General features: G+C 41.3%; 1 protein-coding gene across 17 annotated transcripts in view; it reads left to right on the forward strand.

Annotated features, from left to right (window-relative positions):
- Nucleotides 1–25,008, forward strand: part of DGKI (diacylglycerol kinase iota) — a 474,617-nt gene that overhangs the window by 46,512 nt on the left and 403,097 nt on the right. The gene's annotated exons all lie outside the window — the stretch shown is intronic.

Genomic DNA, 25,008 nt, shown 5'->3' on the forward strand with positions numbered 1-25,008 from the left:
CTGTTTTATATATAGTGGTGTATATATGTTATTCTTACCCTCCTAATATCCCTTCTTCCCAGTGGTTTCCCCTCTGGTAACCACTGAATTTGGTTTCGAAATCTGTGAGTTTATTTCTACTTTATAAGTAAGTTCTTTTGTATCATTTTATTAGATTTCACATATCGGTGGTATCATATATTTGTCTTTCTCAGTCTGCTCTCCTTCACTTCGTGTGATAATCTCTAGGACATTGCAGATTCTTTTCTTTTGGAATGTCTTTACAATAATTGTAAAGGGGTCATTTTCTTCACTTTTAAAGAGGAGGCTGGTGCTCAGAGAGGCTAAGAAATTGCTCAAGCTCACATATCCAGTGGGGAGGGGGTACAGGTGGATGTGCAAATGCAGTGCCCCATGGTTTCCTTTTTTGACAACCGTATCAAAATCAGGCACTTTGCTGGGTGCTGGTGAGGCAAGAGAAGATGAACCAGTGCTTCCTGATGGGTGCTTCACAGAGCGTTTATGGAGTGTCCACTGCTCATCGGGTGTTTCACAAGGGAGATGTGGCAGGTGAGCCTCTGAGGAGATAGATAATTGTGCCCAGTGGTCTTGCTTTTTAGCTTATTTTTCAGATAATGAAAAGCACATGCTCTGCCTCTTTACCCCATTCAGCTAAAATCAGTCAGTCAGTGAGTGTCCTAACTGGGATCTGGACCCAGGTAAGACTAGCCTTGAACCCGTTGCTTTTTTCCCAATATTCCTTTAACGCTTACCAAGTTCTCCAGCATGTTTGATGGGGACTTGCATATTGTGTTACATCAGCAGAAGTCTTCGTATTTTAATAGAAGACCCTGCAGGTGCAACGGCATTTGTGTAAGAAATTCATCGGTAAGCAGGAAAAATAATTCGGCTCAGGGAAAAGTTTCCAGAGCCTTTACCGTGTCACTCCATGTTAAATCTCTGTCTCTAAATGGGAGAGGTGGCTTATCTTAGTTGGCAGACAGCAGAAAGATAATATCCACAGGAAATAAAATATGGCACAAATGAGCTTCTGATGATAAAAATAGTATATTTAACTCTTTTCTTTCTTTCTTTCTTTCTTTCTTTCTTTCTTTCTTTCTTTCTTTCTTTCTTTTTTTTTTTTTTTTTTTAGCTTTTTAGGGCCACATGCATATGGAAGTTCCCAGGCTAGGGGTCGAATCCGAGCTGCAGCTGCCAGCCTACACCACAGCCACAGTGGCGTGGGATCTGAGCCACATCTGCGACCTACACCATAGCTCATGGCAACGCCAGATCCTTAGCTCACCGAGCAAGGCCAGGGGTTGAACCCGCATCCTAGTCGGACTAGTTTCCACTGCACCACAACAGAAACTCCGTGTATTTAACTCTTAAAAGAAATTGAATCACCAGTTAAATCAGTGTCGAGGATTCCTTTGAGGATCTTTTTAGTGCACTTGTTGATATCAGAATCACAAAATAGAGCTCCAGTCTTGTTCCTTCCTTGTATGGAAGCTTTATCTTGCACTCTGTTGGAAAACTCGGGTCTCCTTCCTGTCACTTGAATTTTGTTTTGTCTCACCCATGTTCTTCTCTCCATCCCTTCTCCGAGGAAATATTTTAAATGCGCACCTACGTCTCCAAGGTGTCTTGGCTGAAATTTCCTCCATGCAGGTGACCTGAGTCCCATTGGTTCTTTCTTGTTTGTAGTGATGACCTTTATCTTCTGATCCTTATTTTGCTTTGCCTCATATTGATTCCTTTTTAGTACTTGTTTTACCTCTTTAGCCATACATTTCTTGAGGGTCTTTTTCATCTCTTTTTATTCTTTGTAGCATTCAGCACAGTGCTTCGCCAGTTGTATTAAGGCCAATCAGTGGATACCAGTTAAGCAAAACCCAATTAAGTAAAGGGCAAAGTCAGATGTGTAGTCAGAGCAGCCGTGCATTCAGATGTTCTCTGACGTGGGCATAAACTCTTCTCCAGCAGGGGAAGGAGTTGGAGGAGGGCAGCAGGCAGGAGAGGAAGGCACCTCTGTAACTTGGCACCGGTGGGGAATTTACTCCGCAAAATTGGCATGTCCCCACAAGCCGCCTTCTTCCTTCTCCCGAGGGAGAATATCTCAAACTTACACAAACGTACACAAACCGATGGGCAGATCACCTCCCCCCCCCCCCCCACCCCGCCCGCCCTGCTGGCCCTTAAAGCTGTAACCCTGTTGATGACAGCACCTGGGTTACTTAGCAACAATTATGGTATCATAAACTAAAGATTATCATTTCAAGTGTGAGAACAACTGGAACAAAAGACTAAAGTCGATGAGGAAATGGAGCGATGTAATCAATTTAGAGTTGGAAGGACCTTCTTTCAAAAAGATGTTTTTGTATAACGTTTCCCAGGAAGCGTCAGGGAGCACATCGGAGGTTGCCCTTTTCCCACAGAGAGGGAGCGGAGGCCAGCAGTTCTTCCCAGTGGCATTTTCTCCAGGCCCCTAGCTGGTATTTATGTTTCCAGGACACTTAGCAATCCTCCTCCTCCTGCCCCCGCCCCCAGTGCGCATGCCCTGGCGAGTAAACACACCCCTTTCTTTCGCCGGCGGGAGGAAGGTGCGCCAGCAGACAGAATCATCTCCATTTTGAATCACAGGCCTGCCCGCGAGGACCTGGATCACGGCATCAGTAGGGGCAGCGAGGGCGATCATGCGTTTTGTGGTTGGTGAAACTGAGAGCTGACGCCCACGGTCTAACTTTTGCCCTGTCACATGGTTGGAAACTGGAGAAACTCTTGGGTCCTGGGTCCAATGGGTGAATGTTTTTGGTGTTTCTTTTTGCCCTATACTTAATAGCTGCAATGCTGCCAAAGATACTCTTGTTAACTTTTCTGCTGCCTGTGCTTCCTTGCCCCTTCCAACCTTGATTTTCTTTCCCCCTAGCAGCTTCTGGCATTCAGGAACATTGACTGCATTTCCAGCTCGAGGGAGCAGGAGAACAGGCAAAGCCAGGTGGGCTTGGGAGAGGTGGTGTTTCCTTCATTCTCTTGTTATTCATCCACCATCTTTCCTTTACTTCCATTCCTTTTTTTTTTTTTCCCATTTATTTTTGCCTTCTCTTTGTATGTTCAAAACAACATCAAGAATGTGTTTGAAGGTTAAGAAAAGTATACAAGACGTCTCCATATGAGTGGGAGAGTATGAATGTACAAAAAGATAAGAAAGTCAGAGGGTGACTCAAAAGTTAGCAGAGGGCATTGGATTTTCCAGCTTTTTCAGCCCCACCTGGTACTTCCTCATCTTTCTCTTCCTGTTCCATGAGTCATGCCACATCAAAAGTTTTTCAGGCCCCTGAGGTAAAAATGACAAGCCATGGATAAGAGTGATAGGAGGAGAAGTACAAGACTTCATTAGACAGAGTAGGAATGAAATCCTTTGCAAAATGAAGAATTGCGAAGAGTACTGACACCGGTAGTGTCGATCAGCTGCATTGTGCAGCATGGGGACAGGATGGGTGCAGAGAATTTAAAAATAAAATACATATCAAAGAGCATATGGTCCAGAAATAAGATTTAGATGCTAAGGAGCTTTGAAGTTAGCAAGCCAGAGCTGAATCTCTTCTCTTCCAGTCTTGTCTGGGTCCGGTTTTATGCCTCTTATAAATGGACATCAGTCTGTTTTACTCCTTTCCTGAATCCAGTGGGAAACCACCTGGATACTGTATCCCTCCAGCTTGTTCTCGGACTGTAGTCACTGTCTGCGAATTCTGTTGAGCAACGGGCTCACTCCCAACCCTGCCGTCTTCTGCGGTGGGGAAACTAGGATGCTCAGATCCTTTGGGTACCTGAGATTTCTCATCCCCCTTATGAAGGTTCTGGAACTGTGTAAGACAACCAAGTCCTTTACCTCTGGTACCTTTGTTTTTTACTTCCTGCTTTATTCCCAGCAGTAATCTGGTGATAAACACGCTGAAGAATTGAACCAGGTGACTTTTTCATGTTATTGAACACTTAAAACTAGTCAGGAACTAATCAGTACAGAGGGACATTTCAAAAAAAAAAAAAATGAAAATGTTTTATAATCACAGTTAAAAAGCGTTTAAAAGCTAGTTCAAGATTCAAAATGATGCCTCCGATGGACCAGTGGGCAACACCTGTGTTGCCTGGGAGGTATTGTAACTGATCTCTCATTTGGTCCTTCTTCTGTTCAAAGATCGTTTTGCCTGAGATGGAGAAGGCTGATTACCTTACTATTTTGGATTGGATTCTTGAATGTACTGGCTTTAATTCTTGGAGGTTCAGAAATGTGTTTTTTTTTTTTTTTTATCATTTTTCCTTAGGAATGTAGGCAATCGATTTCTTAACAGTCTAGCCAAAAACTGAGGAACCGTAATGTCAAAATGATTACTTCTAAAGGAATACATTCTAGGCAGAATAACCGAACTCAGTATGTTCTTATGAGGAGTTGGATTGCTTTTATTTTTGTAACAGCTTTATTGAAATGTAATTTACATACCATAAAATTCACCTTTTTAAAGTGTACATTTTGGTAGATTCTGGAATATTCACAGAGTTGGGCAAGCTTCCACACTATCTATTTATGAAACATTTCAGTCACCCCCCAAAGAAACCCTGCACCTATTACCTGTCACTCTCCATTTTCCTGTTCCCTTGGCAACCACTCATCTACTTTCTGTCCAAGCACTTGCCTGTTCTGGCCATTTTGAATGATAGGCTCATAGCATATGTGATCTTTTGCAGCTTTCTTCCTTCCTCTCCCTCCCTCCTTTCTTCCTTCCTCCTTCTTCCCTCCCTTCCTCTTCCTTCCTCCCTCCCTCCCTCTCTCTCTCTCTCTCTCTTTCTTTCTTTCTTTCTCTTAGCTAATGATTCCAGGGTTCACCCATAAGGTAGCATCTATCAGCCCATCAGACCTTCCTTTTAACTGTTAGATAACAGTCCACTGAATGGATGTACTGCATTTTGTTTGGCTATAATGAATACTGGTGCTGTGAATATTCATGTAAAAGTTTTGGTGTGAACTTTTTTCATTTCTTTTGGGTTTGCACCCAGGAGTGAAATCACTGGATCTCTGTGTTTAACAGTTTGAAGAACTGCCAGACTGTGTCCTAAGGTGCTGCACCATTTTATAATCCCACTCACAATGGATTCAAATTCCTCCACCTCTTTGGCAGCTTATCTTGTTGTCTCCTAATGGTTCTGTTTCTCTGAAGAACTCTAATTAATACACAGGGTAACGCTGCTACCTACCAAAAGTTAGAAAATGGTTCTTGAAAGAAAGTGTTTCTTACTCTTCTAGTTTTTGCAAGCTTGTTTTTTTTTTTTTTTTTTTTTTTTTTTTTTTTTTTTTTTACAACTGCACCTGTGGCATATGGAAGTTCCCAGGCTAGGGATCCAGTTGGAGCTACAGCTGCCTGCCTATGTCACAGCCATAGCAAGGCTGGATCTGAGCTGTGTCTGCAGCCTACACTAAAGCTTACAGCAATGCCAGGTCCTTAACCCACTGAGCCCAGCCAGGAATTGAACCTGCATCCTCACAGAGACATCATTGGATCCGGAGCCCACTGAACCACAGTGGGAATTCTTTTTAATTCTTCTTTTAAACGTTTGGTTGACTTCATCAATGAAGCAGTTTGGGTCTGAGGATTTTTTATGTGAGAAGTTTTAAAATTGCTAATTCAATCTCTTTACTGTTATAGTATATTTAGGTTTTTTATTTTTTCTTGAGTCAGTTTCCTTTGTTTCTTTCTAGGAATTTTTCTATTTCATCTAGGTTATCTAATTAGTTGGCATCAAGTTGTTTATAGTGTTCTTTATGTTTCTGTAAGATTAGTAGTGATAGCCTTTTTTTATTTCTGCTTTTAGCGATTTATTTATTTTTTTCTTGATCTGCCTTGCTAAGGATATTCAATATTAGTAATTGTTTCAAAAAATATCAATTTTTGATTTTGCAAGTTTTCTGTGTTATATATAGTTTGACTCTTTTCTGTTTCACTTATTATTTCTGCTCTTAACTTTATTATTTCTTCCTCCCGCCTGCTTTGTGTTTAGTTTTTTTTTTTTTTTCTTTCCCTTTTTTAGTTACTTAAGGTGGGAGGGAGAATAGGTTATTTCTTGATTTGAGACCTGTCTTTGTATTTTTTTTTCTTGTATTCCTTCATTACTGCCTTTTTTTGTGTTACATATACATTTCTTAGCATACCATTTTAATTACCTCCCCTTTTAATTATACATTTTTTGGGTATTTTCTTAATGGCTGCTCTGGGGATTACATTTGACATATTTTCTGTAAAAAAGTCTGTTTCTGATTAATACTAACTCAATTTCAGGAGTAGTCAAAAACTTTGCTCATATGTAATTCTGTTTCCTTCCTCTTCCTTTGTGCTGTGATTGTCATACAAATCATCTGTCTATACGTTATAACCACACCAACATCATTTTATCATTATTAGTTTCTGCAGTTGCCATTTAAATCTGATAAGAGTTATGAGCAAAAATACATCAATATTGTCTTTTATATTTACCTGCGTGGTAACATTTACTGGTGGTCTTTATTTCTTCATGGGTATTCAAGTTACTGTATAATATCCTTTCACTTCAGCTAGAAGAACTCCATTTAGTATTTCTTGTAGGGAAGGTCTGCTTATAATGTGTTCTCTCAGTATGTAGTTATCTGGGAATGTGTTCATTTCACTTTGAATTTGAAGGAGAGTTTTTCTAGATTTGTTGACATTTTTTCTCTTTTAAATAATGTCATCCTCTTGGCTTCTGGACTCTATATTTTCTGATGAAGAGTCAGCTGTTAATGTTATTGAAGATTGCTTGCATTTGATGAGTCGTTTTTCTTTTGGTACTCCCAAGATTGTTTGTTTTTGTTTTTAATAGTGAGTATTTATGTAGATTTCAGAGTTTATCCTACTTGGAGTTCATTGAGCTTCTTGAATGTGTAGATTAATATTTTCTATCACTTGGAACGTTTTCAGCTATTATTTCTTCAACTGTATTTTCTACACATCTCTGCTCCTGTCCTAAAACTTCCGTTTGATATGCTGTCATGTCACACAGGTGTCTGAAACTTTGTTTATTTTTCTTCATTTTTTTTCTCAATTTGGATAATCTCATTTGATCTATTTTTGTCTATTAGTGTTTTTCTTCTGCCTGTTCAGCTGTGCTGTTGACCCTTTCCAGTGAATTTTTCATTTGTGGTATTTTTGAACTCTAGAATTTCTCTTTTTCTCTTTTTCATAATTTCTCTTTAGTAAGACATCATTCTTGTATTTTCCTTTAGTTATTTAGGCAAGATTTCCTTTAGTTCTTTGCACATACTTATAAATAGCTCATTTATAGCTTTATGTAGTAAGTTCAACATCTGGGTTTTTTCAGGGAGAGGTTCTCTTAGTTTATAGGCCATTCTTTCCTGTTTCATTTTGTGTCCCCTTGTTTGTTTTAATTGCTAAAACTAGACTTTTGGAATTCCTGTTGTGGCTCAGTGGTAATGAATCTAACTAGCATCTATGAGGCTGCAGGTTTGATCCCTGGCTTCGTTTGGTGGGTTAAGGATCTACATTGTTGTGAGCTGTGGTATAGGTTGCAGACGCAGCTTGGATCTCACTTTGCTATGGCTGTGGTGTAGACTGGCGGCTATAGCTCTGATTCAACCTGTAGCCTGGGAACCTCCATATGCCATGGGTGCCACCTTAAAAAGACAAAAAAATAAAATAAGATAAAAAACTAAAAATCAGACTTTTAAAATAATATAATGAAGCATCTCTGGAAATAGATTAGTCATACCATGTTTTGTTGCTGCTCGTTGTAGTTATTGTTATCGATACTTACTGACTTTGTTAACTTTCTAAAGTATATATTCTTTATTTATGCAGCTTTTGAAGACTCTGTTTGGTTAGTTTAGTGGTCAGCTAATAATTGGACCAAAATTTCCTTAAATTTCTTCAACTAATAAGTCTCCCACCCTTTTACTGCAGATACATGTGTGTGAGTTGAGGTATGCCTTCAATGCTCTGGCAGTTTACAACTCTCCCTTATCTTTCACCTCCTGCTGGGTCAGCCAAAGGTGAGAGATTAGGGCCTTCTCAGATCTTTCCTTCGAATATGCACATCCTAGCACATGGATGTGGCTTTCCTGATACCCAGGAATATGTCAGAGCTTTCTGAAGCCTTCTGTGGACATTTCATTCCCCAGCTTTTTAAGTTTTTTTTGGTCAGCCTTTTGTTTTCCCCAACTGGTATCACCACTTCAGGCAGCTGCAGTGTTTAACAATTCCTGATTCTTTTGGAGAAACAACCCAGTGATAGGGATTCCCTCACTTAATAATATCTGTGTTGAGGGTCAAATAAAGATAAGTTCTGTGACTGTGCCTTTCCCAAGGAGCTGCCACACAGCAGTGATTATTCTCTGAGGACAGGGCTTTTTGGGGAGCTCTCGATCCATTCTCCTCTCTCCAAGAGCTGGTAGGCCACTGTTTTTCAAGCTGCTTGTTTTCAGGGCCAATGAAGGGCTGGGAAGAGGGAGATGGGAATAGGGAAAGTTTAAAATGCCCCAGAGCTTCCTCTGCCAGAGAATCAGCCATTTGGGGGGCAAGCCTTTGTTTAATTTCCAGTGTTTTGAAAATGTTGGTTTTCATCATATTTGCCATTGCCCTTCCTGCCTTTATGGAGCACCATTCTGGAAGCAGTTCATCATCTTCGGTGATTTTACTATCAGGACTGCTTTTGAGACACACATTTCAGAGCAGAAAGTTGTTTGGTGAGTCCAGCATCAGAAACATGGAAATGGGCGTGCTCCAAGGACCTCAAGTGATTAAGTCTGGTGCTTGTTTCCGCTTGGAGAGATTGATATTCTTGTCACCAGGGGAATGTTGTACCTCATTTTTCTGGGTACAGGATCCACCAGGATGAGATATTTCCCATAAGCCTTGAGCTCTTAAAAGAGGGGAGAGCCATTTGCTGCTGCTGCTGCTAAAGTCTGAATGGAAGTCTCAGCTTGGAACCGCAATAAAACCGGCAGAATGTAATTGTGGCAATGAGGCTTTGGGATTGACTGGTCGATAGTGAGCTGTTGGTTGGGGACCCTTGAGATATGCTTGCTGTCGACTTGCTACTTGAAATGTAGCTCAGGAACCACCTCATCAGCACTGCCTGAGAGCTTGTTAGAAACCTGGAATCCCAGATCCCATTCCAGACTTACTGAATCAAAATCTTCATTTTAACAAATTGATGTGCACATTAAAGTTTGAGAAGTACATGCCTGGAGAATTTTTACATCTCTATGTGGTTGTGCTGGGAAGATTCCTGCAATTGGCTAACCTCTCTATTTCATGCTGATATTTATCAGCTTAAATCTTAGAAATCTATTATCTGCTTCCCTAAAATTTTGGAGACTACCAGTCTTTGTACAGCCTTGTTCTTCTTGTAGTTCTTTATGGTGAAGATAAGGAGTTGAACTTGAAGAATATCAGAGAAGGAGAAACTCTATCTGAGCTGGAGTGGTCCAGAGAGGCACTATTTGAGTTAGGCTTTGAGGAAAATAAGGAGAGGAGCTGAGCATATATCAAGTGGATGAAAGACTATGGCCCAACCTACAGAGGTGAGAGTAATTTTTTATATGTGACCTATCTCCAAACTGTAAAGTTTTAAGGTCGTAAATTATGTCTTGCTCATAAATATGTCCTCAGTGACTGATAGAGAGTGGGCACAGTGTAAATTCTCTGTAAACCGAACAGTGGGAAGACTAGCTTAACTGGAGGTAAGGGTTTATATCAAAATTATGGAAATTGAGACAGATTTTTTTGGAATAAGACTAGATGATGGGGACCTTGAAAGCTTGGTAGGAGTTTGTTTATTTTTATTTTATTAGCATATAGTTGATTTACAGTGTTTTGTGAATTTCTGCTGTACAGCATGGTGACTCAAATCATATATTCATACATACATATTCGTCTGTTTTCTCATACTCTCTTCCATCATGCTCTACCCCAAGAGACTGGATATAGTTCCCTGTGCTGTAAGAGTAGGACCTCGTTGCTTATCCATTGTGAATGTAACAGTTTGCATGTACCAACCCCAAACTCCCATCCATCCCACTCCCTCTCCCCTCCCCCTTGGCAACCACAAGTCTGTTCTCCATGTCTGTGAGCCAGCTTCTGTTTTGTAGATAGGATCATGTGTGCCGTATTTTAGATTCGTATTTAAATCTGTTGACTGTTTTTCAGTAAGGCATGGGGGTATGGGAGGAGGCTTATTTGGGATTGCTATTAGGAAAATGATTAAGAAATTAAATAACCATGTTCAAACTCCAGAAAATAAAGCCCTCCAAAATCTTTTTGGCTTTTCCAGATATGAGAAGATGTTTGAGAATATACTGCAGAGATTAGACATTGAGGAGAAAGAAAGTTGGAGGAATACGGCAGACCTTAGTAGCACATTTCACATTTTTTTAACATATTCTTAATCAAGAGAACCATATGAAAAGGGGATGTTTGAAAGTTATAAAAATGCAGCAAAATGCTAGGTGGATTGGAAGGGGAAGAGAATGGGGTCAGGTAGACCAGATAGGGGTTTGTTTTCATAACCTAGGCAGGTGGACGTAGACCAAAGTAATGGCAAGACAGGAAGTTCCTGGTATTACAAAAAGGAGAGAAATCTCGCCATGCAGTTTGGGTCTTACACTGAGGAGAAATAAGAAAGGGTAAAAGAGAGAAAGCACTGGAGGCAATAGTAGTAATAACAACAAATATTCTTTACCACTCTTCTAAGACAATGGTGAGAATTAAATGAGCTAATTCTTGCAAGTAGCCTAGGAAAATGCCTGGTACATGGTAAGCACTCAATACATGTTAACTCTTAGCTGTTATTTCCTGGAAGAAAGGACCTCCTGGTGTTGTCAAGTGGCACTTCTGTTCCTCAAAACCAACACCTAACTCAGTGCTTATTTGTAACAGATGCTTAATAAATGTTTGATGAATGGATGAACGGGGAATAAAATATCTCTCAATGTAGGAATGAAACATATTGATTCTAAATAAAATCCCATTTTACTGTTGATTTCTATTCTAAATGTAATCCCCATGGAGGGTTGGGGGAAAGTGGTTATTGATCTCTCATCTTCTGCTCTCCAGATTAGCTTGATCTCTCTTTCTCTTTCTTTATCCCTTTGTCCACTCCCACCCTAAGGGATTCCTATCTGTATATTCATAATTCCTGGAACCAGCTCTCTCTGTCTGTGTTTTACAGCAAATGTTCAGTAAATGTTTGTGTTCATTGAGAAGCCAGTGTGTTCCAGGCCTATGGCTCACTCTTCAGAGCCGTGCTATCAGTGAGAAAGATGCCCTCTTTTCTTTGCCATGTTTCAGTCAGCGCTTTGAAATATTTGTCTTCACTTATATCTGGAATCTAATATACGGCACAAATGAACCTATCTACAGAAAAGAAAAAAACTCACAGATGTGGAGAGCAGACTTGTGGTTGCCAAATGGGAGGGGAAGGGAGTGGGAGGGACTGGGAGTTTGGGGTTAGTAGAGGCAAACTATTGCATTTGGAGTGGATAAGCAGTGAGATTCTCCTATATAGCCCAAGGAACTATAGCTGATAAAAAAGAATGTATATATATATATGTATAACTGGGTCACTTTGCTGTACAGCAGAAATTGACAGAACATTGTAAATCAACTATAATAATTTTTTAAGTGGGCAATAAAAATAGTTTGTATTTCTCTGAGATGTTTGGTACCATTACGTTAATTGTGTCTCAACTACTTGATTTCAGGCTGAAACGCATCAAACATTTATGCATGGGCCTGAGTTTCCAGAAGTTTCATCACTGTTTGACAGAATAATTGAAGCAAGGGGGAAAGGATTGAATGGTTCATATTTTCATTTATATTTCTTCACCCACGACTAAATAAAATATTCCAGAGAACATCTTGCTCCAGAGAGCAAAAGTCAGGAACTTCTTCTACCCCATCACCATATGACAGCAAACAGGAGAGTGGAATTAAAATAGATGGCAAGTTGGAGAGTAGAATGAAAATATCTAGCATGTCTGTTCAAGAATCCAAAGGTTCTTTGCACTCCTTACCAGAGCATCGCTGTGATAGAGAAGTTTGCACATATGGCGGCAGCTGATTTTCATACGTAAGGAATCTTACAGGGTCTTATAACCGTTAAAGGTCTTTGTGACTTTTGGAAAAGCCTGTAGAAATGCGAAATCCAGCTCTTCTGATTTCTTTGGGTCCTTCTCTTCAGCATTGACTTGTCTTTGGCCATCAGACAAGCCTCTTCTGTAGTGCTTAATAATGACGAATCTTTTAGAAGAGATTGGCTGCAAAGATCCTTGAGCAGAGGTGGAGAATCTTTCTATGTCAAGGCCACGGACTCACTGAAAAGATTAGCCAGTCCCACTTAAGAAAGAGCAATCTAATTTAGGTAACTTGCGAGGGAATGTGAAATCACTAAATAAATATACTCCCAGCTCCTAGCATGGCCCATTGATGGAGATGAGGGAGGGGACATAGGGAAGAAATAGGAGGAGTTAGAAAAAGGAAAGCGAGAGAAACACACACATAGAGGGAGACGCATGCCCATGGACGTGGAGGAGAGTATCGGAGGGGAGGTTTGTGAGTTTTGAGGTGAGAATTCCTGAGCTGAGGTGCTTGTCACATGCTGTTGCTCCCTTGCACTGGTTTCTGTGCTAATGAGCTGCTTGAGCATTGCTCAGGGCTCCTTCTATCGCAGTGTGCCAAGGAGAAAAAAAAATTATTCTTTGGACGATAGTAACATTAACCCAAGTGATGACATTCTGAGAGAAGAGATCAAATTAAGCCAAGGGCTAGAGGTGTGCCTGTTCCCTCGAAGAGAATGCACCTAATGTGAATTGAATCCTCACTCCGTAGCACGTGTTCTTTATAGGTTATCTCACTGACTCCTTGGCCAGTCCAGCAACAGGCACTGCTAGGCCCACTCTGCAGATGATGAAACAGTCATTCAGTGATTCGCCAGGTCATGTAACTAGTCGTGGAGAAGCACACACCATCCGCATCCTGAGTCCTGCTCTTTCTGTTTCACCAGCTGCATCCCAGTCTCTTTCTAGAACTTAGAGGAACTTCAGAGAATCTGTCCAAGTTTGCAAATTGGTTGAAATTGCTCCAGACTGCAGACTGATAATAATTTGCTTTATCGAGTAGAGATGTGTCACTGGGCCCTGTGCCAGCCAACCGGGCCTCTTATCCATTTAAAGTAGAGCAGCATCCAGTTGGTTGCAGGGAGGATGGTATCTCCCCTTCCCCGACAGATGGTTTTCTATTTGGCTTTTGAAATTCCTGCAGGAGGGAAGTTCTCAGGTCTCCTAGGAGCTTATCGCAGTCACTTTCAGAGTCAGACTTAGGATCCTTGATATAATCCTTCCCCCCTCTCTTTGAGGGCGGCATGCCCTAGAGGGCCCGGCATTTGAGCTGGCTTAAGGATGGTGCTGCCATTTTTCCTGTGATCCACAGACACTGTGAGTTTGCGAGGCATGCCATGAGAAGGAGTCAGCTGACTTCCACCATGGACCGTGTCTAGCTGGCAGTTCTTGTTAATAAAACTTTATTGAAACACATCAGTGCTTGTGTGTTTATGTGCTTGCTGTCAATTGGGGTGCTCTTCTGCTTAGCTGGCCAAGTTTAGGAGTCGGGACAGAGACTGCAAACCTGCAAAGCCTGAAGTATTTACGATTGGCCCTTTACAGGACAAATGTGTGACCCCTGCTATAGATCACAAGTCACCTGGAGAATTCTTAAAGAGAACAGGGAACATGGCTGTAGCATCATGGAAGTGTACCATGAGGGCGTACGCTGAGGTCCTGCCTCTGATGTTCTCCACGGCCCCTAGTTGTGTTTGGGGGGATTGAAAAGGAGAGGTCTTTTGGTTAAAAGCTGACAGGCCTCCTCAGAATACGGACTGGAAATTCCCTGTCGAATGCTTGTGCATCAAAATGTAGACTTGTGCTTCTCTGTTCTGACTATGGTTCTTGTCCAGGCAAGTCTGGAAATTGTGACTCCTTGAAACCATGCCGACAGCCAAGTATTCTAGCTGATGTTTTGTGATTTTTTTTCCCCCTTTGTTTAAAAATAAACTTTGTAGAATCTTTTTTTTCCCCCTCATAGCTCTCTAAATATTCTGTTTTGAAACATTTAATTACCCAGGTTATTTATATGGAAAGGTCTGATAATGTTTCTATGGGAGTCTGTTATTTATTTCTTTTGCTAAATTTTATCTTATATTAGGGGGAGGGCTGAGGTTGGTTACTATGGCAACATTCTCAAAACTGCAACAATCCTATTATGGATGCAGAAACTCTAGTCATTCTGGTGGGAGGGCAGCATGGGTAGTGGGTGGTAGTCTTTTTATTTTTATTTTATTTTTTTTAAAGAAAATCTCTCCCACTTCCAACCCTTTTGCATTCATTTATTTTAAGCTCTGCAGTGTAAAAAGTACTGGGGTGAGAAACGAAAAGGAAAGTGGGTTCCCGTCTCTCTCCATTAAATTTCTGCCATGTCTCTCTGCTCCATTTTAGGGGTACCCTACTTTCTATCTGATCTTTTATTATGTGTTCATTTATTCACCAGACTTATATAGAGGCCTGCTCTGTGTTAGAGGTGAATAAGATGGAATCCCTGGTCTCATTTCATCTTTCAAATGACAGATTCCTTGAAGTCACTGAGGACTTGAATTCAGTTAAACAAATGCTTGTAAGCACTTGCTCTGTACCAAGCATTTTGCTGGCAAACAAAAAGGAGGCTTTTGTCAAAGAACATTGTTTTGCTTGGTTGGAGCACAGGGAAGGGCAAGTGGTTAAGCTCTGAGATGTGTAAAATAAAATTAGATGAACGCTAACACAGAGGCCTGCAACCCACTTAACTCTCCAGCCTGGACAGCTTTGGAAAAGGTTTGGCAAGGAGGGTCGCAGGTGGGCCGACTTGAAGACAGGTCGTTTCTGTTTAAGGCATCCCAAGCAACTCTGAACCAGCAAGAAGAGGGATCCAGTGTTGAGGAAGCCCTCAGCTTTGTGCATGAGAGCTTGAAAAACACGCAGAGAAGTAAGTGGTGGTCGAACAGTCCAAAAACGTAGGCAGGACCCACCAAGAGAAGTTATGTCTGGGATTTTGGATACTGGAAACCATTGACATGTTCAGGCAGGGGGGTGACTTGAGCGTTCTGGTTTAAGATCTTTCTCTTGGCGGGGAGTGGGGTGGGTAGATTGCGAAGGGGAAGGAGCAGATTGGGTTGGGATGGATGTGGGGATGTGTAAAAGATGACAGGGTTCATCTCGGGACACAGTGAGTGGAGGATGAACATCCCTGTGCTGCACTACCTGGGAGGCAGTTGGAAATACGGGCCCAGGAGTGAAGGGATGGGAGCCAGAAATCTGGGTACCATCAGAGAAAGCCGAGGGGGGAGCGACCTCATGTGATAGAATCATGAAACAGCTCAGTTTTCTCCTTCCATTCATTCTCTAAACCTGGGTGGTGGGGCATGTCCTTCCCTGGCTCTTAGGTAATTAAAAAAAAAATGGAGTTCCTGTTGTGGCTCAGTGGTTAATGAACCCAACTAGGAACCATGAGGTTGTGGGTTCGATCCCTGGCCTTGCTCAGTGGGTTAAGGATCCGGCGTTGCCACGAGCTGTGGTGTGGGTCGCAGATGCGTCTTGGATGCTGCGTTGCTGTGGCTGTGACATAGGCCGGGGGCTACAGCTCCGATTCGGCCCTTAGCCTGGGAACCTCCATATGCCACAGGTGCAGCCCTCAAAAGACAAAACAGCAACAACAACAACAAAACCACCTTTCAGTTGTAAAATACCATCCTAACTCAGGAACTCAAACTTCCAGAGGTAGGGAATAATGGAAACTCTAGACTTGGAGTCCTGTCATGGCTCAATGGTAATGAACCCCGCTAGTATCCATGAGGATGCCGGTTTGATCCCTGGTCTTGCTCAGTGGGTTAAGGATCTGGTGTTGCCGCGAGCTGTGGTGTAGGTTGCAGATGCTGCTCAGATCTGGTGTTGCTGTGGCTGTGGTGTAGGTCAGCAGCTGCAGCTCCTATTAGACCCCTAGCCTTGGAACCTCCATATGCTGCAGGTGCAGCCCTAAAAAGCAAAACAACAACAACAAAACCCCCAAACCTCTATACTTGATTTAGAAGGGAGGCTTCATCCCTCCCCAGCCTGTGCCTGCTGCAGTCAAGGAGAGGACAAGTGGCCGGCCGCCCCTGGCTTCTCCCCACTGCTCTTTCATCCCTCTTCCTATTTGCTGGCCTCCATTGCAGACCCACTGAAGGCTTCTCTCGCTCTATTTGAAATATAGTTGACTTACAATATTGTTTTAGTTTCTGGTGTACAGCAAAGTGATTCATATATTTTTCATATTTTTTCCATTATGGTTTAGTTTCTCTTTTTGTTTTGTTTGTTTTGTTTTGCTTGTTCCTGTCACATTACAGTGCTCCCAGGCCAGGGATTGAAACCACACAACAGCAGTGACAATACCAGATCCCCAACCCACTGAGCCACTGGAGAACTCCTCATTATGGTTTATTGCAGGATGTTGACTCTAGTTCCCTGTACTATTTAGTAGGACCTGATTGTTTATCTTTTCAACATGTAATAGTTTGCATCTGCTAACCCCAGCCTCCCAATTCATCCTCCCCCCACATCCTTCCCCTTTGGTAATTTTAGTTTGTTTTCCATGTCTGTGAGTCTATTACTGTTTCATAAATACATTTATTTGTGTCATAATTAAGATTCTACATATAAGTAATATATAGTATTTCTCTCTCTGATTTACTTCACTTAGTTTGATAATCTCTAGGTTCATCTATGTTGCTGCATATGGCATTATTTCATTCTTTTTTATGGCTGCATAGCATTCCATTGTGTGTGTGTGTGTGTGTGTGTGTGTGTGTGTGTGTGTGTGTGTGTGGAATGGACATCTTTATCCATTCATCTATTGATGGACATTTAGGTTGCTTCCATGTCTTGGCTGTTGTGAATAGTGCTGCTATGAACACTGGGGTGCATGTGTCTTTTCAAGTTAGACTTTTCTCCAAATATATGCCCAGGAGTGCGATTGCTGGATCATATGGCAAGTCTATTTTTAGTTTTTTAAGGAATTTCCATACTGTTTTCCATAGTGGCTCCATGGCAGATTCTCTAAAGCTGAAGTTGGGTTGGGAGAGAGGAGGAGGAAGGAAACAGTTAAGTCCCCACATGACTAGTAATTCCTTGTTTTTCTAGTGTCAGTGCTCTCTGAGTCTAGCAGATGTTGATGGCGACTTCTCTTTGGAGTCTTCTGTGCAACCTTTGCAGTCTCCCCTCTCCTCTCATTGCTGAGGATCTCCTAGTTGCATTTCCCAGAGACAGGGAAATGCAATGCTTGCCCGGCTCCTGGTAACATGTCCAGCTAATCTCAGCTGTGGGCTCTGGGGGAGTGTCTAAGCCAGCCCGGACACGGCTGCCCCTAGCACATGGTCCACACTGTGCTCGTGGGAGATACTGCAGCCTCCTTTGCGTCCACAGACTATGGGAGGGCAGCCACCTCTCCTAGACCCACCATCAAACCAGCCAGCAAGCCCCTCTCTATTCCTAGATTTCAGGTGTGAATCAGACACAAATCTCCATGTCTCCCGAACTGCATGAACAGAACTGTTTGCATGATGACAGATGTTTGTCTGCCTCCTAAAGCTCCTGTCTCTTGACATAAGATGAAGAGGCGAGCACGACTCACCATCCGCCTTGGTTGGAGGGATGTGCACTGTCGGCATATCAACAATCACCTTGAAAAATCCCTCCCCAAAAGTCCAGTTCTTGATCCCTTACTACCCCTGATGTGGTAAAGGAATTAGGAGTTTTATAAGTAGTTTATAGCCGCTTTCTTTGGTAACTTTTGCAAGTGGTCTAGCTCCTCTTTTAAATGTCATTATCTGTTGTTAATTGATACTTTAGAAAGAATGTTTATTGGAACATCTTATTACATGTAGCAAGTATGGAGGACTTTTATGGAAACCGGTGATGTGGGAATACAGTTGTGTACATGGAATCTGGAATCTGTGAATTTTCCCTCTCTGTCTTACCTCTTGCAGTGGTTCCCGTATCAGTCACCAGTCACTTCCTGTTGAGCAGACAGACTCATTTCATCTTGTCTGACTTCCCTGCTACTTTCTTAATTCAGGTCTTCATCATCTCTCCCTGGAATGATGGCAGTAATTCGAGGAAGCAACACAGAACCCCCATCTAACCATCACTTAATTTTGACAGTTATCAACATAATACTTCAGCCAGCTTTCCAGTCCCTGCTTGATGATGATAATAATGATGATGATGCTCCTGATGATTGTACAGGCTTTTTTTAAAAAAGGGAAAGTTTACAAACACTGAAGTGTGTGCATATTACATAGACAGTTTGGATATGTGAATTTACACCCCATCCTTCATGGTTTGAAAGTCACACCCCTAAGAAGGCACAGAACATTTCTGTCTTCCCAGAAATTCCCTATTCCCTTTCTAGTCGAGCTCTTTGGCTCTCAGAGGCAACCACTGCCCTGAGTTTTGTTTTTATTTTATTATTTTATTTTATGTCTTTTTGCCATTTCTAGGGCCGCACTCGCGGCATATGGAGGTTCCCAGGCCAGGGGTCTAGTTGGAGCTGTAGCCACCAGCCTATGCCACAGCCACAGCCACAGCAACACAGGATCCAAGCCGCCTCTGCCACCTACACTACAGCTCACGGCAATGCCGGATCCTTAACCCACTGAGCAAGGCCAGGGATCGAACCTGCAACCTCATGGTTCCTAGTCGTTAACCACTGAGCCACGACGGGAAGTCCCTGTCCTGAGTTTTTAAATCTTAGTTTAGTTTTGCCTGTTCTAGAATTTCATATAAATGGAATTGTACAGTATGTATTCTTTTCTGTCCGATATCTTTCACTCAGCATAATGTGTCTGAGATTCATCCATGAAGTTGCCTATGTTAGTAGCTCATTCCTTACTATTGCTGAATATTATTATTGCCCATTATATGAATAAACCACACTTTGCTTGTGAATCTCCTGGTGATGATGATTTTGGTTGTTTTGATATTGTATGTTGTGAATACAGCTGCTTTAAACATTCTTGAAGTCATTTTGAGGGCATATGTTTTCATTACTCTTGGATAAAAACCTAGCAGTGGGGTTGAAGGGTAGGTAGGTTGTGTTGACTTTTATAAAACAACTGCTAGATCTTTTCCAAAAGTTCCATTTCACTCACCACTAGCAAGGCATGAACTTTCGAGGTGCTCACATCCTCACTAACATTTGTATTGTCAGTGTTTAAATCTGGCTGTTTTGGTGGGTGCATAATGATTTCTCAGTGTGGTTTTATTTTGCATTTTCCTGATGACTAATGATACAAAGCATTATTTCTCATTTGACAGTCACATATTTTGTTTTGTGAAGTGTTTAGCCAACCTTTTTTTTTATACCTATTTTGTTAAAGATTTTTTTATTAGTGAGTTATAGGATTAAAAATTCTAGATATAAATCCTTCGTCAGATATATATTTAGTGAATATTTTCTCCCAGTCTGGTACATACCTATTAGCTTTCCTAATGTTATTTTTGTTAAGTGGAAATTTGCATTTTTCTTTTATGGTGTGGTATTTACGGTATTGCTTTTATGGTATTTTACGGTATTGTGTTCTGTTTCCATCTGAGAAATCCTTACCCCATCCCTAGATCAGAAGATACTCTCTTATGTTTTCTTCTAAAAAGCTTTATATCTTACCTTTCACATTTTTATATATGAACCATGTTTAATTAATTTTTGTGCATAGAATGAGATGAGGTTGAGGTTCATTTTTTTTTTTTTTCCAAATGGATATCTAGTTGTTCCAGCAGAAGCTGTTGAAAAGAGTCTCCTTACTTTATTGAATTGCTTTGGTTACTTTGTCATAAACCAATTGCCTAGTGATTGTGGATCTACTCCTGGACTTTGTTCTGTTCTGTTGATCTATTTGTCTATCTTTGCGCTAATTTCAAGCTCTAGATTAAAGGTAAGTCTTGAAATCATGTACTGTAAGTTTCCCATCTTTGTTCTTTTCTCAAGATTGTTTTAGTAGTCTATATCCTTTACATTTCAAATCAGATTTTACAATCAGCATGTCAGTTTTTATTTATAAAACCCTGCTGGGATTCTGATTGGGTTGCATTGAGTCGACGGGTTAATTTGCATGCATAGTTTATTGGTTAGCCAGGGATTTGGGGAGATTTTATTTGCCGATTTTAGTGTTCGCCTCCTTTGTGTCTTCCTCCCTTCTGATATTTCCCTGTAACTTTCTGGCAGTTCTGCCTTCCCTGAAATCATCTGACATCCTGGTCAAGTAAGGAGGCTTAGACTTTCTGCGGTCCCAGTGACCAGCGGATTGGGAAGCCTCTCAGGCAAAAATTTGCACACTTGCAAATTTCATCCACTGCAGTTTGCCTTTTAATGGTAACCTCCGCTCCAGTTTTTGCCTGACCTTGGTCACTTTTCAGTGCTTTTAGTAGCTAAAAAAAAAAAAAAAAAAAAAAAAATTTCCCAGATTTTATCACTGTTATTTGTGGAATAGTTGTTATGATCAAGGTGCTCTGCTGTTAGTAAAAGACAAAAATCTCCTCCAACTACCAGTGATTTCCTTGCCTCCTCTTTCACCTCCTCTCATCCATCTCTCCATGGTCCCCAGAGAGATCTTTGGACAGTGCAAACGTGAGCAAACCATTCCCTGATTTAAAAGCCCATCAGTGACTCCTCCTTGCTTTTGTTGTTCCTAATTGATTTCCCATCTTCTTTTTCTAGATTTTCCATACTGTGATCCCATGTGCTCATTGGCTTTACTGAGCCATTTGGCATTCCCAAGACACAGCCTTCCCTGGAAGATCTCCCCTTTTTTGCACATATCATGGTCTCTTTCCGAAATGCCTCCTCCTCCTTTGTAGCCTGACTAACTCCTAAGATCCTTCAAAAGTCAGCTCAAAGCATCAACCTTAGGGGAAACTTCCCAAATTGTGTTACTCATGCTTTCTTATTTCCCCATTGCTCTTGCTATCTATTAGTATCATAGAGCTTATCAACTTGTATTTAATTATTTAATCACTTACTTGTTCTTTTAAGTATTGAGGCTGTGAGTTCCTTTAGAGAAGGGTCTGTGTCTTCCTTACCTTTGATTAGCCATCACCTTACATATTCTTGCTGAAGGAAAGAAAGGAGCATGGATGGACTTTAGAGTCAAATTATGGTTGCATTATAAATGCAAATTGTAAATTGTAGGTACCTGACCATCCTAAAATATTTTCCCTTAGTCCTCTTATTCATGGCCCTAGATATTTTATTGCCAATATGAAATTAACAAGATAAAGGAAGGACTATGGAAATGCCTCAATCATCCAGAGTGAAGCCTAGGGGCCTCAGAAAATATTAAGATGTGTGTGTGTGTATACATATATATATAGTGTATGTACATATATAGTGTATGTATATATATACATATATATAGTGTATGTATATATATAGTCCCACATATATATGTATATATACACATATATATAGTCCTTTATATATATATGTGTATGTATATCTATATATACACACACACATATATATGTATATATATAGTCCTTTAAAGAGAATAAAGGACATCTATGAATCGAAAGCAGTGACAAAATAAAGAGCCCATGATGCAAAGATTTCGAGATGTGACTTAAAGTTTTGTGGACACAAAGGAAAGACTGACTATGATTTCAAAAATTAAGCATCTCTTATCACCTCACACCAGTCAGAATGGCCATCATTAATAAATCCACAAATAACAAGTGCTGGAGGGGCTGTGGAGAAAAGGGAACCCTCCTGCACTGCTGGTGGGAATGTCAACTGGTACAGCCACTATGGAGAACAGTTTGGAGATACCTTAGAAATCTATACATAGAACTTCCATATGACCCTGCAATCCCACTCTTGGGCATCTATCCGGACAAAACTCTACTTAAAAGAGACACATGCACCCGCATATTCATTGCAGCACTATTCACGATAGCCAGGACATGGAAACAACCCAAATGTCCATCGACAGATGATTGGATTCAGAAGATGTGGTATATATACACAATGGAATACTACTCAGCCATAAAAAAGAATGCCATAATGCCATTTGTAGCAACATGGATGGAACTAGATAGAGAATCTCATCCTGAGTGAAATGAGCCAGAAAGACAAAGACAAATACCATATGATATCACTGATAACTGGAATCTAATATCCAGCACAAATGAACATCTCCTCAGAAAAGAAAATCATGGACTTGGAGAAGAGACTTGTGGCTGCCTGATGGGAGGGGGAGGGAGTGGGAGAGTTCGGGAGCTTGGGCTCATCAGACACAACTTAGAATAGATTTACAAGGAGATCCCGCTGAATAGCATTGAGAACTATGTCTAGATACTCATGTTGCAACAGAACAAAGGGTGGGGAAAAAATGTAATTGTAATGTATACATGTAAGGATAACCTGACCCCCTTGCTGTACAGTGGGAAAAAAAAGAAAAATTAAGCATCTCTTGAAGCTTTAAAATACTCGGCCAGCATATGGCACAGGGAACACTGATGGAAGTTTGACCATAGCTGCTGTTGTTGTTGCCAGACACAGGGACCCAAAATCCTTGCACGCTTGCATGTTAACCAACGTTCTCCTTTTCTTCCGTTTTCTCTCTCTCTTTTTCTTATTCCTTTCTCTCTTTATTTCCTTCCTTCTCTCCTCCCTTCCTTTCTTTCTCCCTTCTTCCCTCTCTTTCTTTCTCCCTTTCTCGTTCTTCCTTCCTTCCTCCCTCCCTTTCCTTCCTTCTTTCTTTCTTCTCCATAATCAGGTAGCTATTACTTGCTTTTTACAGGGATTCTTTTTTGGTGGAATCCCAAATGAAAATCCCACTTCCAATGATTGGCTTTGTCAGCTACTGTCAAAAGGATGGTGAAGCTTCTAAAATAAAGTAAATCAACCCCCCCACCCCAACCCAAAACTGTTTCCATGTAAGTCATTGTTGGTGAGCAGACAGTGCCTTTTCTACTTAAAGAAATTTTTATGTTGCCACAGTCTTCCATATTTTTACCTTGCAGGCAACTAAATTCAAAAGTTTTCTCAGTTTCTCAAAGGTTTTTTTTTCTTGCAATTAATGATTATTTCATTATTACCCCCTTTTCTCTTCTATTTCTCCTTCTTCCCTTAGATTAATCAGTGAAGCATTACCTTACTATGTTCATTTCACTTCTGCTTCAGGCCTCCCTGAAGTCCTCCTCACGCCTCAAATGCCTCTCTTTTCTCACATGACCCTCTCCTTTTATCATTCCTTAAGATTCTTTAAGATTGATAATCTACTTCCTTTGCTAAATTCCTCTGGATTAGTTGAGTGCATGTTCGGAAGTGTCTACGTGGGTATACACTCTTTTTTTGTAACATTTTATTGTAAAAATAATAAATGCATTCTTCATATAGAATAGATAATATGGTATAAAAATTGAAAGTTTCTGGAGTTCCCGTCGTGGCTCAGTGGAAACGAATCCGACTCGGAACCATGAGGTTGCGGGTTTGATCCCTGGCCTCGATTACTGGGTTAAGGATCCGGTGTGGCCGTGAGCTGTGGTGTAGGTCGCAGATGCAGCTTGGATCTGGTGTTGCTGTGGCTGTGGTGTAGGTCAGTGGCTGCAACTGCGATTGGACCCCTAGCCTAGGAATCTCCATATGCCTTGGGTGCGGCCCTAAAAAGACAATAAATAAATAAATAAATGAAATTGAAAGTTTCTCCTTTCAGCACACCTGCTCCTGAAGCACCTCATTCCCCACCCTTAAAGGTAACCTCACTTTTGCTGCATTGGGTGTCCTTTCATAATTTTCTGAGCATCTGTGAGGGCACACACATGCTTACATATAGCAAGATGATGAAAATATTCACCCACTAACACGGAAATATAAGTAAATATATAATTCATCACTTAAAAATATGTTCTATCTCTGAATAAACCAAGTGCCTACCAAGTGATATAAGTTCAGGGGCAAATCATTCATCAAATCATTCTAATAATTTCCAAAGCACTTATTGATGTCTAGTTGTCATGGTGCAGCTGTCTCTAGCTGTCTCTAGCTAAGGGGTAGCCCTGTGTCTGGCAACAGCAACAGCAGCTATGGTCAAACTTCCATCAGTGTTCCCTGTGCCATATGCTGGCCATGTATTTTAAAGCTTCAAGAGATGCTTAATTTTTGAAATCATAGTCAGTCTTTCCTTTGTGCGTGGTTTGAAACAGAAAACATCTTATTCTGCCATTCATTTACTGCATGGATGAGTGTCAGGCCATTGAACCCAGGGTTTGGTTACAGCCAGAAGGTAGCTGGGCACACACCTCAGTGCATGGACCTGGTGAGCCAGTGTGATGCTTTGGCTCCTGGTGAAGTGCCCCCTGGAGGCTGTCTGCTGTACTGTCCCAGGCTACAGGTGCCTCTGCACCAGCTTACTTCCTGGTCCAGTCCCCCGCCTCTGAGGTCCCCACTGGACAGTGTCATTGAATGGTTTGTGGACTTAATAAGCAGAGGATGTCTCTTTCCCCATCAATATTGAAGTCTTTAAATAGTTTAACAAAGGATATGGCTGTACTGGTATGTAAAATGTTTATCAATCCCCTACATATCCATTTATTGGATGTGGATATGTGTGTACACAAGCATCTAGGGAGGTTCTGTCGTGACTCAGTGGTAATGAACCCGACCAGTATCCATGAAGATGCAGGTCTGACCCCTGGCCTCGCTCAGTGGGTTAAGGATCCAGTGTTGCTGTGAGTTGTGGTGTAGGTCACAGACATGGCTCGGATCTGGCATTGCTGAGGCTGTGATGTAGGCTGGTAGCTGTAGCTCTGGTTCAACCCTTAGCCTGGGAACTTCTGTCTGCCTTGGGTGCAGCCCTAAAACGACAAAAGAAAAAGAAAAAACAAAAAGA

The sequence above is a fragment of the Sus scrofa genome, chromosome 18, assembly GCF_054392235.1.
Source record: "Sus scrofa isolate SSC_HxYL_T2T_F1_AM1 chromosome 18, Sscrofa_HxYL_maternal_Yorkshire_Landrace_v2.0, whole genome shotgun sequence".
NCBI classification, from domain to species: Eukaryota; Metazoa; Chordata; class Mammalia; order Artiodactyla; family Suidae; genus Sus; species Sus scrofa.